This window comes from Caloenas nicobarica, chromosome 5 (genome assembly GCF_036013445.1).
Source record: "Caloenas nicobarica isolate bCalNic1 chromosome 5, bCalNic1.hap1, whole genome shotgun sequence".
Classification (NCBI taxonomy): Eukaryota; Metazoa; Chordata; class Aves; order Columbiformes; family Columbidae; genus Caloenas; species Caloenas nicobarica.
The window spans coordinates 63355497-63363364 of NC_088249.1; positions in this window are offsets into that span (position 1 = coordinate 63355497).

The window sequence follows — 7868 nt, forward strand, 5'->3', positions numbered from 1 at the left end:
CCTCTTTTTCCTGTACTTAGTTTCAGACCTACCAGCTTAAGAGTTTATAAAATTTTACCATGGAGATTTTGATCTCTGTTTGTCAACCCTAAATCTGCCAGTCATCTGCTTCTGTTGAGTTCTTCTGGAATAGCTTCCTGTTCTTTCCAAATGGACTGTCACCTACTGTGAGAATTTTTCCGCCATCCATTAATACACTTCCTTAAGTCGTTAATAAAGTTATCTTTGCATTCTAAGCCCTGTTCCAAAATAATTTTTCCCATGCTGTAACCAACTGTTTGTATTTTTTTAAAGTCTTTTTCTCTTAGCTTGCTTTTGATCCATGAAAGTTAACTATCATTCACATAAAATCAATTTATTTTTCCCCTCCTTTAAAGCCACTTGGAGGCATTTTGCCAAATACTTTTTGGAAATTGAGAAATCATTTATCTTCTACTCTTTTTAATAGCCCAGGAAAGGAGGAGAATGCCGACATGACTTCTCCACCTACTGATCCCGAGGCTGAACCAATGTAATTTAAAGGAACTCAAGAACTAGAGCTGAGACAGAGACTCATGCCACATTCTCTCCATCAACTGCAAGAGAAGTTGGGAGGAAGAGGGAAATCTGTCTCTATACCTTCAAAGTGTATTTTATGGGGATGTTCACCCTTTATATTGGACCCTCAATGATCCAGGTCTTTCAGTCACGTAAAAAATAGCCATCAAAAGCTAACATAACTTAAAATTCCTAGACTGACTACCATACAATATTTCACCCTTGAATTCCAGCGTGAATTATCATACCAGGATTTGCAAATGCCTTCCTACCAATGCAAGACAAAAAACACTAACTGTAGAACATCCCTAGGTTTCTAATACTGAAAAACTCTGAAAATTAATTCAAAACCCAGATTTTAAGGGCATTCTTCTTTGTAGAAGCATACATTGGGATTTCATGAAGCTGCAGTAACCAGCAGCAATGCTGGATATTTAGCTTCACAAGGTAAGAGATTCCAGTAGTACAAGTCATGTCTGTATTCATGGGCCACAGCTACACCATGAAAGAAGAGTAGGATGAGTTCATCCCTGACATTTCGGTAACCTTCATTCTCAGTTCACCTTAAATCATCCATCAAGAGATGGGAAAATGTATTTTCTTGATTATTCTGGCAATTATCAAACCCAATAATAAAATTATTTTCCCATTCTTAGACACAGGGAGAAAAGATCAGTAATTCACAGCATGTAAATCACAAGGTTAATATGCCTTATGTTTACAGAGAAAGACATCCAGCATTTTTGAACTAGGTAGCTTTCTTTTATTAACTTAATTTTATTATTAGTTCAACGTGCTTCATCTACAAGACGTTATGGGGAATTTAATTGGTTATTATTTCTGGCAGTTAGCTATTATTTCTGGCAGGCTCACACATTCACAGGTTAGTTTGATCCTTGTCACACAATACAAACATAACCATTACACTTTTTATTAGATATAATCATCAGGTGTGTGCTTTTCGAACACAGACTGGCACACTGCAGAGAATGTTGCGTATTTAAGGTATTCAAAGGGTAACTCTGATTACCATTTTGTGGGTCTTACTTATAACCTATTACCATCATGCTGCAAAGAAGAGTGCCGGGGAATCTTTCTCATGGATTTGTCAGAAATTAGGGAGAGAGAAAGGAAAACCAGACAAACAAAAACACAAAACCAAACCAACCAAAAAAAACCCTCAAGAAACAAAACACACTTGTGTTCTGCTGGTAAGAAACCTAGGTAGACAGCCTCAGCTTCATATTATATGCATGTGAAAACATAATAACAGGAAGCAAAAACCAGGCATTTATGTCTGAAAGAAAATTTCATGTCAACTTTAAAAGAGGGAAGGCAAAGGGTGCTGCCCCTGCAATACTCTAGAACACTTTAGACCAAAATTGTGGTGAGTTTGCTTATTTTTGGGGGGGATGCCTGCAGCTGGGTGGTAGCCAGACTGCTATGTGCGGTCAGTGAATGCCGTTAAAGGACATTTACAATAACTGTAATTTAAGTAGCTTGGACCAACGCAGCGCTTGGCCTTACAAGAAACAATTTCAGGAAAATAGGTTTAGTGCTTTTTTGTTCCCATCCTGTTGCACTCCATGCTACTAATGCCACAAAGTAGCTGGCTTCATGCTGTCCCTAAAAATCTATAGTTCTAGTCCAGATGAGCCTGAGGGCTTAAGTCTCTCATAATTTATATTCATGCTACGACATTGCTGACACTTTAGAGGAGTTCATTGCTCCAGTCGTACTAAAATTTAGATTATGGGAAGTAACTTAAAGCTCACTTGAAAACCTCAACCTTTATTACTTTCAAAAATAAATAACCTGGGAAAGAAGAAAACTCAGTAGCTTTAGTCTTAAATTAAAATGTTTTGTAAATATGATTTTAGGTAAAGACTTCTTTTTAGGAAAGTGATTAATGCCAGTATCTCAACTGTGGGTTTTTTGAACACAATTTTAACGAATGAGTCTGGTATTTCTTAGCCAGGAAGCTACTGAAGAGAAGGTAGAAAGCAGCCCTAAGAACCTAAGCCTACTGAAGTTAATGGAGAACTTTTGCTTGAAACCCAAAGGGAACTTTTGTGAGGGGGAAAGAGTCTCTATAGAAAATTAATCTTTAACCTCTAGTTTTCAATAGTTTGGCTTTGCTGTCAAAAATACTTTCTGATACTTATTCATAAGGTTAAGCATAGAGAACATCAGACTGAGTTTGTCAATATTATTCCATCAATTTACTTCGTCCTTGATTTGGATTTTCTTGCTGAATCGAAAGGCCCTGTGGGTGCAATGCCTTGGCTTCTCTGATACCCAATGGAGAAAAGCTACTGTGAACCAGAATCGTCATAGATGTAAATATTATCATTGACTTAGTCTATATTACACACCTGCACAGCCAAAAAGAACACAGTAAGCCAATATCCATTTCATAGAGGAAATAACAAGGGCATCAAATAAAGAAAGAACCTCTGAAAATTGGCTTTCTGAGATATATTTTCTTCTAAATTCCTATACGGAAATCAAGTGGACTTAATAAAGGTAGATGGAAAGCAATTGCAAACAGATATGAAACCACATTTTTTTACTGGAAAGAGTTCTCTATTTTCCAACTCTAAATATACAATTTATCCAGCAGTGGGCCAGAACAGAGCCACAGCATCACAAAAACACCCACTGAATTTTATCCATAGAAGGAAGTTGCAGGCACCTCAGTTAGCTTATCTTGAAGCTATACTCATTGGCCAAAACATTCAGCCACGTAGCCTCTGCAATTACTAGAATATTTACTGTGACAAATTTATGTTGTTACTCATCTCCTCATGGAGAGAGTGGAAGACTAATTACACCTCGTCTGCAAATGGAAGATTCTCAGTGATTTATTGTTGAGGACTGGATAGACAAGACCCTTTTGTTTCAGACCACAGTAAAGGAACCCACTCTCAAACTGAAATTTATCAAATAGCTGTGGGAAGTTTGACTTTTAGAACACACACAAACATATCAATTCACGTGTTCCACAGTCTCCAAAGACTTCACCTTTTCACAGGTTCAATATCAAATCTACTCAGATCCACCTGCAGAACATTCTGCCCGAGCAAGCTATGGTTCCACAATCTGTCTCGTTGTAGGAGCGCATACCAAAATCTATCTCGCTGCAGGAACACGTAGCACTCCTGGCAGCATATCTGTGTTAGATTCCTCGTTTTGCATCAGAATATCTGAAGTATTCCTCTGCCACACTGACACATAGCCACCACCTCCAGGTGACCTGAACTTCCACACAGCGCACAACCTCTATCCAGGTCAAATAGCCTGAAATCAAGTTCTCTGCAAGACTTTGAAAGCAAATTGACTTGCAGGTTCATTTATGTGATATAATTGTATATCTGTAAAATAGAAATGTTTAGTAGATTGATGCATAAAACTCTACACCTACATTCCAATACAGGTTATTGTTTTGTTCATGCATGTGTTGAAGGCTTTAAAGGGAAATACGTTCATACATTTCTGTTCCTTCTGAATAATAACATCCCAGTTAAGAAAAAAAACTCTCCAGTTGTCACTGAAATATTCATAGGATTTTATTTTTAAAATGATATTTTAATGGGTTCTAATTGGCTTTATTTAACAGTGTATTTCACTATTGATTACTCTTAGTGCTGCTGTGTCATTGCACAATGAGACATGATAAGCAGCTTCTCTTCCAAAAGTAGTTTGTTCAATTTAGTGATGAATTTCTCATGTGCAGTTTAGAGTAATTAAGGAACAGGCTCTCAACTGCTCCAGCAGTTGGCAATTTCTTGCAAACAGCTAACACAAAAGCTGAGTAAGCCACCAGAAAAAACTGCAAACTTTGGAATGTTCCCCAATATTCAGGGTGGATATTTGGAAGATAAATTACCACTGAATTATTATCCTGAAAATAAATACACATTGCTGGTTCAATTATCACATATTCTAAAACACTGCAGAGAAATTTATTTGCTCTAAGAAAGCTTGCTCTTTCTCCATCTACATATCCTTTGTCTGGTGAAGAAATCCCAGACATCAGGTGAAAAAAAAAATTTTTAAAAAAATCACTGAACTGTAACGAGCGTAAGGAAATCACAAGCAGTAAGAGACTTGCAGAAGCAGTTGTTACTCAAGATACTCAGGTTCCAAAAGGTAGGAGATAACGTAAAGTTACAAAGTGGATTTGGATGTTTTGAAATTTATCGTTATCTTCTTAAAAAAGGGGGAGGGCATGGGGAATTATTCAAAAGTGCCTCCTTGCTTAAGGGAGCACTCACCTCAAGCTGATTCCTCCTTAGGCTTTGTTTCAGTATCTTATTGTCTATTGAAGTTCTCATTCAGGATCAGATTGAAGCAGTGCCAACAAAAATGTTTTGAAGCTCTGCTCATGCAGTTTACCTGCCTTGGGAACTAGATCAAATCACTAATGACTACAAACCGGAACTTTATTTAATTTACAAACAGTGTGAACCATATGTGACAATGCTAATGTCCTGTGAAAATCTCATAAACTTTCTACAGCTTGAACCTCTGCAAACTGCAGTTTAAAGGTACAAAAGTCAGCTTTTTCACAAAAAAAAAAAAAAAGGAAAAAAATGAAATGCTAGTTTCCTTATGTTCTCCCTATCTCATAGCCTTAATCCCTTTACTATTTCCGTCGAGAAGGGAAAAGTTGAACATTTTTTCTTCAGTTATGGCACTTCATATCTTTTATTTCATGTAACTAGGTGGCAAATCTGCTGACTAATCCACAAATAACAAGGATGATCCTGCCTTGAGAGAACTGAGGTTGATACAAAAAGTCTAAAACTTTCCCTACATATACGTCAAGTTTTCAGGAAAGGGACTGTTTGAACACTTTACATAAAAGAAGGTGTTGCAATGTTATTCTTCCCCATCCCCCAAGTGATACATATATTAGTCAGCTAGACACTAGAAATGAAGTTCTGTAAGAGGGGGTACAAACATGAACTGCATGAATCATCATCAGGATGCTTGGGGAATTTGCAACTCCAGTCCTACAGCTGGAGACACTCACATCAAAACACGGGTGCACAGTGGAGACGCTTGAGTGATGTGACTAAGTCATTGGGTGTGTGCATCATCAAATCCATCATTCCATGGTGTGTAGGTGAGTCATCAGATGTGTAAGTGGCAAATTTGCATATAATACACATCAGGCTTAATTCAAATTACTGGGCAGTATCTTGGTGTTACAGTCTGTGCAGAATCAAATCCTTTAGGGAATTAATTCAATGGTGACTCTGTAGATATGATTTCTTGAGACTGAGAACAGGAATTTCATTCCCGTACCTCTTTGAGCAAGCCCTGTTTTACATTCAATTTCTTTCAAGGCAGATTTCTTCATAGAACATTGAGATCCATGCATTAAAAATGCTGTAATTTTGCCACTTCAGTTATCCTCTTTTACCCAATATTTCTGAGAATTATTATTATAGCATACTTCAGTACAGCTGGCTTGGAAACAAATTTCCAGTCCCCAATACAAGAATTTAAAACTCTTTCCTTCACTATTTCAGTCTATGACAAAAATTTTTCACTAAATCAGAAACAAGTTATAAATTTCCAGTGACAATTTTTCAAAAAGTGCGAATAGTTTAGTTGTGTCCTTTATTCAAAGCTAATTAAATTAGATTTAGTTAATGTTCCAACAAAATGCAAAGGAAAAATGTAAATATTAATATTCGATAACTTTCCTATTATTGAATATTGCCGTGGTCCTGTTCATCAACTCAGACAGCATGTATAATAGATCAAATCTGTGCTTTTAGCTGATTCTATAGAGCACAGATACAACATGAATGACTTTTTCCCACAATTCAGAGGAAGTACCTTTTTCTGCCATTAAAAAAAACCCAACAACTTCACTATAGGGAAATGTCTGTTTTAGTAATGGTGTCATTTAAGGTTAGAACTTGGTAAGTTGTGTTGATCGAAGAAATGTGTAGAGGACTTTAATAAAGCTGAACACAAAGCAAATAAATTTCCGTAACAACAGGTAGCATGATTAATTGTAACATGTTTGAATAGAATGTTTAAAGTGCAAATCAAGTTAAATGTAGATAGTTAATGTGTAGTTAAATATACACTATCTAGATTTACTCATTTTCCCCCCACAAAAAAAACTTAGTACACACAGCAGATAACATCTATGAACCCTAGCAAAATTGCTACAAATAACTTCATTATACTGATTAAAAAACCCAAACAAAACAAAACAAAACCCATAGAAATTAGTTTCCCTTTCATTAAATCGAAAGGTAGTTTCACTCTCACTTCAGTACTGCATTAGACTATCTGCCTTTTCATGGATTTAAATCGCTTCTACATTTCCATGAGTTACTCTCTTCAGTATAAGAGTGCCTGGATTTTGCTTTCATTTTTTGTTAAACGCGGTAATGCAGCAAAATAAGTCCTGAGGACATAAGAATAGTTCCACAGACACGTAGCCCATCCCTGCTTCTGACGCTGATTTGAAACAGTCCCCCAAGTGAAGTGCAAGCCCCTGGCAGCTGGGAAGAACAGGCTTCCTATGTCTTTACACAACCCTCTCGGCATTTCTCTTTCAACAGCTTTTCCAGGGCTTCCTTGAACCCAGAGACTTCCATCCTGGATGGATTAATTTTCCAACAAGACAGATACTGCTTGCACTTCCATTTACTCTTGTTCTGCTGCAGTCATTTATTGCAAGGCTGATCCATGACTACTCATCAAAATGAAAAGCACAGTGGTTAAGCACAAGGCTCCGCTTAGCACTACTTTCACCTATAGCCAGGACCTTCCCTTAATGTTACTTGGGCCCACGTTTGTCCCTAAGAAGTATCAAATTTTTGAGAGCAAACTTACACAGCACTGTATAGTACATTTCTTACTGTTTCTTTCAAGTACCTTGCACTGCATGCAGTAGCCACCATCACAGCAAATAAGTACTTTGCACTGGCAAAACCACTCTTAGAGATTCCCAGTTTTAGTCATTCCTCCCTCACTACACAGCGCAGTAAGAAGATGATGCTTATTTCTCTTACAGATAGTTTGAGAAAGTATTTCAGTCAGGAAAAGGGAATTCTTAGATTGCCAGATTTTGTTACACTTGAATTTTAATTTGCTCTTTTATATTTAGTTATACAGTTAATAAATTTAATGGGTTTTTAAAAAGAGTCAATAACAAATATTAAGCACAGTATGACACCAAATCTGTGCAGTAAAGCATAAAAATAATAGGATCTAAAGCTCCTACACTATGCCAGATTCCTAGTGTAATAGCTACATGGAAAAAACCCCACAACACCAACAGCTAGCAATAAAGAAAA